Source organism: Lycium ferocissimum, unplaced genomic scaffold (genome assembly GCF_029784015.1).
Source record: "Lycium ferocissimum isolate CSIRO_LF1 unplaced genomic scaffold, AGI_CSIRO_Lferr_CH_V1 ctg17175, whole genome shotgun sequence".
NCBI classification, from domain to species: Eukaryota; Viridiplantae; Streptophyta; class Magnoliopsida; order Solanales; family Solanaceae; genus Lycium; species Lycium ferocissimum.
In genome coordinates this window covers 1-6,179 of record NW_026717051.1, presented here as the reverse complement: position 1 = coordinate 6,179, position 6,179 = coordinate 1, and the positions used below count along the sequence as shown (strand labels likewise).

Sequence of the window (6,179 nt, the reverse complement as noted above, 5' to 3'; positions counted from 1 at the left end):
CGCCAAGCCTAGCAAAAATAAACTCCCATTTCAATCCATCCCAAAATTATTTCCTTGATGTAAACCCACTATTTTGAGGTCCCTAAGTAGCGTGGAAGTGTCGTTGGAGCGATCAACCCGCTAGATTTCACTATTTCAAAACCCTAGCTTATTGGGAAGTTGAAGAAGAAAGGTAAGAATTCATTATGCTTTATGTGTTATAAAGGTTGTATGTATGTTGTAGTATGTTAAAATGGATGAATATCATGAAAAATAGTATGTTGGAAATGAGTTGTGTGCATGATATTCTAGCCGTGCAAATGGGTGTGTGTTGTGTGGTGTTGAAGCTATGAATTAAAGCTTAGTTAGTATGTTATGATCATTGTAGGGTGAAGAATGAATAAGAATCATCCATATGTATATATGTTGTGTGTTGGCCGAAAATGATCATGGAATATGACAAAGAACACATTAATGTCGCTTAGTGTTTTAGTCATCGTCGCTATGAATTCTATGTTGGACACTACAAGAAAAAGGCTTTTCAGAGACCAACATTTAGGGACAAGTCAGGAATCTAGTCCCTAAAAGTATATTTATAGGGACGAGCTTTTCGTCCGGTCGTAATTCTGAAATTTTACTGCGAAGGGACTAAATCTTGTCGTGAAAACAATAAGATCTGGTCCTTATTACTGTAAGTTGAGTGCTACAAATAAGGCCACCCAATTTTTTCCTTAATAAAAATGAAAGAATTTTAGATATAAAAAAACCCTGGACTAAATCTCTCTCCCAAATTACCATTCTATTTCTAAAAACCCTTACTATAACCTCGCCACTATTCCAGAATCATCTATAGGTCTGATCCCCACTAAGAAACCCTAAACCTTTATTCTCTACACGCTAAATAATGAAGATGACTTTCGCTTTGCCTCTCTACATTCGCGGCTTTTATAACCATTCCACATTCGGTAAAGCTTTTCTTTCTCCAGTTGCTTAGTTTCTTCTTTTTCTTTTTGGTTCCTCTATAAATATTCTAAAAGTATTTTCCCGAAATCAAATGTGACTTTCGTTGGTGCTGATTTTGGATTTATTTTTTTCCAGATGTAGCGTGTAATTGAGTTTCAAAGCCTAACACCATGGCACTGGTAAGTAGCTCAGGGCTTTTTTAATATCCTAATTTTGTTTATTCTTAGAGTAGATCTGGGACTTTGATTTTTTGGTTAGTAGGTGGATTATTGGCGTAATATTCCATGTTTTTGTTGGTTTCCTAGTTGTGGTGGACCAAAAAATGTAATAATGCTTTGTGAACTGAACAGTTGTTGCTTATTCATTCTACCCAAATTCGTCTAAGTATATTTGTTTGGTAACTTTTTAGGAATTCTTTTTCGATAGATAACCCTTTTAGAAATTTCTATTTGCTTCAATGATTTATGGGAACTTGATGGACAATTAAAGATTTAGAAGGCAAATCTGGTGGTGTTCCACACTCCATGATGGGTTCTTTTGTATGATTTTGAATGTCTTTTTCTTGATTAAGGTTCCAAATTATTATGCTTGCTATTTCATACCCTTTTAGAGATGAATTGTGTTTTGGGATAATTTCCTTGAAGAGTATAACAGCTGCAGAGTTGATAGAGAAACGTATGGCCTCTTAAATTCTCTCGGTGAAGAACTGAAACAAAAGCTTCTCCAATCATTATATATATAAAAATATTAAAAGCTAGGCAAAAGAAGAGCGACGTGGCACCTCTCTTAGACTTGGAAAGGCATTTATCTTTTTTGTCATTGTTTGCCTTTTCCTCTCATTTTTCTATTAAAATTATTAGTTTTACTTTCTTCCAACATAAACAATGTAACTGTTGCAACCATAGACATATGCTTACAATGGTTTACATCATGATGGGTCATTAAATTGCATAAGTGCCTTATCGGGTGCATAAGTGCCTCGTCTTCAGCTAATTAACAGAACCTGGTGAGAGACGTGGTGGGAAACCGGAGACGTAGTTGAATACATGGAATTTAGTTGTCCTGGCTATGCATCATCTCTAAAGGTAACAGTAATCCCAGTCTATATTAATTGAGTATTAGTCACACTTAACGTTGAAAATTTAGAGATACTCTTCCATGTTTTTGCATATCAGGGAGGCCATATTGGACAGTTTGAAGCAAATTCTATAGGATTTGAGAAGGAGAGGAAAGATGTGATTGATCTATAGAAAAGCTTAAGAGTAAACTAAAAGGTTGGTGCGGTGCTCTGCTTTCCCTTTTTTGACGCATTAATTTATAAGTTACCACTTACCACCTATTTAGCATTCTTCTAGATGCTCTTTTGCTCCTTGATTTGCTAGATCTGAGCCCTTCAGAGATAAATTAAATTTGAGAAGATTGTTAAGAGAATCCATGAGGTTGTTGATGGCCTAGAAAAGAGATTTGGATAGAACACTTCTCACATTTATTATGGAGTGACAAATAACTCCAAAGAATTTCAGTAGCACTTATTTAAAGCAATTTTGCATTAAGTTGGCATATATATATTAACAAATAATTTGGCATAGTCAGGCTTAATTTTTTTGGCATATTAGATCGGCTTTGCACTTAACGATGGAGGCTGGAGTGCTTGATCAAGGAGGGTGGCTCGCACAGTTGATCATGGTAAATACATTAGTGTGGTCAAATTTCTCAATCCATGTAAATGGTATGAACACATTTTTTGTATTCAGATATATATCTTTTTTTTTTTTTTTTGGTGAATTTATGGGTAGATGCTGGTTATGCAAGTTCGCAACGTAAGCTAGATTAATAACTGTTGATGGGTATGTAAGGTCGCAAGGTAGTTGCTTTAATTTCTTTCTATGAAACCAATGTTTTAACCATCTCAAGTATTTTGTTTTACCACTATTAGTATGATAAATGAGGTATATTGATTTATGTTGATGTGAATGGGTCTCATCTCTAAATATGCTATATATTTTTTGTGCATTATTCCAAAGCTTATAAATCTTATCTCTTCAGTACATATTTGTCCTCCACATTTGTTATTTTCTCTTATTTTGGTGTTAAAGGGCAACAAAAGGCATGTTGAAACTTTAGGAAAAGAGGCCTTGTATTTTTCAGTTTTCAAAAGTTATCACCTAAGCCTTCTCACTATTTGTTGCCTCTTGAATTCTCATGTAGAATGCTCCTACACTGCAATAATTGGTGGAAGATGCAAATGAATATCTGATGGAGAACATGTCAAGTCACCTCCTCTTTTCAGTTTATTGAAACTATTATTCATTAACTACTTTGTACAAGCCTTAAGTTTTTGCTCGTCACCTACTTATGAGAGATGCATGATGAAGTATTACAAGTATTTTTCATAACATGTTAATACAATACGAAAGGTGCATACTGTCGCTTTTTATAGCTTTGCTTTTCTTTATCATTTTCCCAAATAATTGTATTAGCAAGATGGTCAATCACATTATGATTGACTATAAATCACTCCATTTAGCTTCAGAGTTCTAAGCATTGTAGACATTCTGGTGACTACTAAAGACTGTGTAATATCAAGGTAGATTGTAGTGGATTCGAAGACTTACTCATAGTAGCTATTGTGTTTGATATGGAGTTTCAATAAAATCACTACAGGTTTGCAGCTTAATTTGCCTTTTTGGGAAGAACTAATAGTGTTCTTACTTGGGGTGGTATTGGTATGGCGTTTTTAGACCAGAAACATTTCAACTTTTGAATGACCAAAAAAATCATTCTGGATTGAAATTTTTTAAATTGCTTGGGGAATCACTTCTTAAATCATTAATGTCTGTAGTCGAGTTATATGTATTTGTGAATGATTAGAAGACTGATTGTACTCTCTTCATTCTCAGAGCTTAAGGATGAATGAAGAAACTAGTTTCAGGACAAAGATGAAAAGTGATTGGTATGTTAAAACTCATTGAATGCACCTCGTCAAATCATAGATTCATATATGTACCCTGACATACTATGTGGCTTCTGGTTCACAATTTGATAAGGTTCATTGATATTCTAGTTTGTTACTTTGACTAAGTGTAAAGATATATCGACAAAGCTGTTGTTTTAGTATAGCTACAATTATAATAGATTGGGATGCTTGGTTAATTTGAATTCATTTCTACTCTTTGCAGTTTTTGGAGGCTGAATTTGCAGGTCAAGTTGAAGGTTTTGAAGACATACATGTTGGCGATCATTTTGCTATAAATATTATACAGAACTTTATATCATAGTTTAGGGATAGATTTTTGCTTAGGGGTTGAGTAAAAGTTGTGACCCACATCATAGATGTTAATCATTTTTTGTAATTAATGACTATTATATATATATAAAAGTAGGATTTATCTTTGTATTGTCCTTTTGTATTCAGATTTTCTTCTTGCAAGTATAATATGACCTGCACATATATTATTCATAAAGAGAAATTAGAATTCTGGACATCAATCCTTAGGACGAGAACTCATGTCGCTAAAGGTATTTAAGGACCAGGTTATGGCTAGCCCTTGGAGCTACAACGACCAGATGTTAAACAATTGTGACCAAGAAATAGTCTCTAATAATATTTTAGGGACCAGATTAACTCCGGTACCAAACTGCTTTTAACGACCAAAGAAAATAATCTCGTCGCAAAAGACTTTTAACGGCAGAGCCTATTACGACCAAAGGGCGACCAACTATTTCTGGTCGCTATTGACCATTAGAGACCAGATTTTGACTTGTAGGGACCTGATTTCTCTTCGTTAAAGGTCATTTTTCTTGTAGTGGGAAATGAATGTTTAATGACTCAAATTGATGTTGTAATTGTTGCGGACTGATTTGGAGGTTATTGTATATTTAATGTAATTTGTATGTTGATGAGAATAGCATTGTAGAATGTGAATTGTGGATGCAAATCATGATTTGAAAATGAGGAATGTGTTAAAGTGAGGTTCTCGGGTTTGGGGTCTGAATTCGGGTAGATTGGAGCAATTTTTTGGATTGTTGGAAATGTTGTATGAATTGCTTAGAATGTCTTTAAATGTTGTTGATATGGGTTTGGATGAGTATGTGAAGGTATAAGCGTTAATGTTGGCTTGAACGTAAGCCATTGAATCAAATATATTGAATGTTGTTGAACGATGTGAAAGAGAGCTATTAATGTTATATTGTCTTCCGGATTGGTTTTTGATGTTGCTAGGTTGGTTGTTGTTGTTGTTGTTTATTGATTTGGCCGAGTTGAATTCTCGGGGTGGCCTATTTACAGGGGAAATGCTGCCCAAATTTCTGTAGAATTAAGGGCGAAATTGGAATTAAATGCCCAAAATGTCTCTAGCTAATGTTTGGCATCTTATGGCTTATTTGTAGATCTTGGGGCGATCCGAGACGTAGGTTGGATTTAGCTTGAGTTTGGATCATATTGGAGAGCGTTTGAGGTATGTAAAGTGACCTTCTTTCTTTGGCATGCCTTAGTTAAAAATAGGCTATGACACGAACTTCGAGGAAACTCTATTCTCACAATCCGAGCATGTCTAGGATACGCATTTGTTTCTTGATATTCATATGTTGATGTTATGAAATATTGATCCTATGTTCTTGGAATTCTTGATTTATAAAGGTTGCATGAAAGTTTGGTCTCTTTTTTAAGAGTTTATTCTTTAACGATTCAAAAACTACGAACGCCCATAACTTTCACAGAAAAGCTCGGATTGCCTTGAGATTTTCGTAGAAGGTTGTATGATGTTAGACGAGTATGTTTTCCATAAGCGGGCCCAGCTCGGTATATACTCGTCCGTGGGTCCCGCAACGCTCCTTTATGTGATTTCGACAACTTTTGAAAGAAAATGTTGTAATTATTATTCCGATTTCAATTATGACTATTTTACTTATCTTTTCGATTTATGACAATGATTTTATGCATATGATTCCTCACGACTCCGCTCGTGCATTCTGTTATATCTTTCGTCGAGTCCGGGGCCGGTTCTATTGTCGTGTGCATTATGATATACTCCGGTGTTATGCTGTGTTTACGGTTCACCGTGCTCCTCGCTCGAGGGTAGGGTTCCGCTGTGTATGGCGATATGCTGTGTATGATATGTGACGGGGATACGGAGATTTGAAACTTTCTGGCGTTATGCTGTGTTATGGCGCCATCGATAGGCGGGCGACCATATTTTATCGTTGCATGCATGATTTATATTTTGAAAGTAACATTT

General features: G+C 35.2%; 1 long non-coding RNA gene across 4 annotated transcripts; it reads left to right on the top strand.

Moving 5' to 3' along the window:
- The first annotated feature begins 615 nt into the window (after positions 1-615).
- LOC132042692 (uncharacterized) lies at positions 616-4,339 on the top strand. 4 transcript variants are annotated; one of them, XR_009411548.1, is made up of 4 exons: positions 616-944; positions 1,078-1,121; positions 2,118-2,671; positions 4,122-4,339. It is a non-coding gene; the product is annotated as an uncharacterized LOC132042692 (long non-coding RNA). The 4 variants fall into 4 exon arrangements; XR_009411549.1 differs by having other exon boundaries at positions 617-1,121; XR_009411550.1 differs by lacking the exons at positions 616-944; positions 1,078-1,121 and adding an exon at positions 1,967-2,027.
- Positions 4,340-6,179: the final 1,840 nt, after the last annotated feature.